The sequence below is a fragment of the Oratosquilla oratoria genome, chromosome 7, assembly GCF_046742065.1.
Source record: "Oratosquilla oratoria isolate Oo_2021 chromosome 7, ASM4674206v1, whole genome shotgun sequence".
NCBI lineage: Eukaryota > Metazoa > Arthropoda > Malacostraca > Stomatopoda > Squillidae > Oratosquilla > Oratosquilla oratoria.
The window spans coordinates 5241754-5244253 of NC_134783.1; positions in this window are offsets into that span (position 1 = coordinate 5241754).

A 2500-nucleotide genomic window follows, 5' to 3' on the forward strand; every position below is an offset into this window, starting at 1 on the left:
AGGGAAGGAAAGATAGCTGCAGTGGGTAATGCGAAGAAAATGAGAGTGATGAATGAGGAGAATGGAGGAGAAATAAGGAAGGATGAGGTGAAGGCAGTTGTAAAGATGATGAAAGCAGGTAAGGCACCTGGTCTGGATGGATGTCATGCAGAATGTCTGAAAAAGGGAGGTTCAGTGATGGTGGACTGGTTGGTGAGGTTATTTAATGTTTGCTGGAGAGAGGGTAGAGTACCGGAGGACTGGAGTAGTGCCTGTATAGTTCCTCTCTACAAGGGAAAAGGGGACAAGTGTGAATGTAGTAGTTTCAGAGGGATTAGCCTGTTGAGTGTAGTAGGGAAGGCTTATGGGAGGATCTTAATTGAGAGGATTAGGAGAGGAACAGAAGGAGTAATTGGTGAGGAACAGTGTGGATTTAGGACGGGTAGAGGTTGTGTAGATCAGATCTTTGTGGTAAGACAGATATGTGAGAAAGCTATAGGAAAGGGGAAGGATGTTTTTTGGGCTTTTATGGATCTGGAAAAGGCTTATGATAGGGTAGACAGAAAGGCACTGTGGGAGGTTATGCAGATTTATGGGATAGGAGGAAAGCTTTTGGGAGCTGTCAAGAGTTTTTATGAGAGTAGTAGAGCATGTGTTAGGATTAGAAATGGAGAGAGTGAGTGGTTTGAAGTAAAGGTGGAACTTCGTCAAGGAGGCGTTATGTCGCCCTGGCTGTTCAACTTATACATGGATGGGGTGGTGCGAGAGGTGAATGCTAGGGTAGTGAGTCAGGGATTGGAGATGGTTAAAGAAAATGGAGAAAAGTGGGAGGTGAGCCAGCTGTTGTTTGCGGACGACACTGCGCTTGTGGCAGGGTCAGAGGAGGGATTGAGGAAGCTGGTGGCAGAGTTTGGGAGAGTATGTGATAGAAGAAAGCTAAAGATAAATGTGGGTAAAAGTAAGGTGATGAGATGTACAAGGGGTGAGAGTGGCAGTAGACTGGAAGTGAACATTAAGGGAGAGCGACTGGAGGAAGTGGATAGTTTTAGATACTTGGGTGCAAGTGTAGCAGGAAAAGGTGGAGTGAAGGTGGAGGTAGAATGTAGATTGAGAGAAGCGAGTAAATGCCTTGGTGGTTTAAAGAGTGTAATGAGGAATAGACATTTGGGAATGGATGCGAAGAGGAGACTGTATGAAGGAGTGATTGTGCCAACAGCACTGTATGGGGCAGAAACGTGGAACATAAGAGAAGAAGAGAGAAGGAGTTTGAATGTGTTTGAGATGAGTTGTCTGAGAAGTATGGTGGGGGTTACTAGGCTGGATAGAGTGAGAAATGAGGAGGTGAGGAGGAGAACAAGGGTGAAAAAGGATTTGGGAGATAGGGTTGATGAAAGAATATTAGGATGGTTTGGACACATGGAAAGAATGAGTGAAGAAAGACTAGTAAAAGAGGTATGGAAGGCAGATGTGGAGGGAGTGAACATGAGGGGACGTCCTAGGATGAGGTGGATGGATGGGGTGAAGAGGGCTTTGGGGAAGAGGGGAATGTCTGTTGAGGAAGGAAGGGAGAGGACGGAAGACAGAGGTGAGTGGAGAATGGTTGTATATGGATGATGTTGTGACTGCATGAGGAGGAATGGGCGGGGGGTGGGGGGTGTTGTAGTATGTGTGTATGTATATATGTATATATATATATATATATATATATGTGTGTGTGTGTGTGTGTGTGTGTGTGTGTGTGTGTGTGTGTGTGTGTGTGTGTGTGTGTGTGTGTATATATATAAATATATATATATATATACATATATATATATATATATATATATATATATATATATATACATATACATATATGAGGGGAAATGTATGTAATAATGTACAGTATGTAGATTCGGATGTCCACCCTGAGTTGCACCATGACAAATACCGCCGTTTCTCTATATCCGGCGTCCTCCCTATCCTATTTAGCAAGTCATCTCAAGAGGACGAAGAGAAGACCGCACATGTTGTCAGGGAACTAAGGTAAAGGTATTGTCTGCGTGTGTGTGTGTATGTGTGTGTGTGTGTGTGTGTGTGTGTGTGTGTGTGTGTGTGTGTGTGTGTGTGTGTGTGTGTGTGTGTGTGTGTGTGTGCGTGTATTTTTGTCAGTTTGCGTTAGAATGTATGTATGTATGTATGTATGTATGTATGTATGTATGTATGTATGTATGTATGTATGTATGTATGTATGTATGTATTAATGTACGTATGTATGTATGTATGTATGTATGTATGTATGTATGTATGTATGTATGTATGTATGTATGCATGTAAGTATGTACGTAGATACGTAGATACGTATGTATGTATGTATGTATGTATGTATGTATGTATGTATGTATGTATGTATGTATGTATGTATGTATGTATGTATGTATGTATGTATGTATGTATGTATGTATGTATTCATATGTTTGTATGTATGCAAGAGTGACCACTGGGGAAGAAAATCTTAGCCTTTGTTTGGGTATATATATCCATA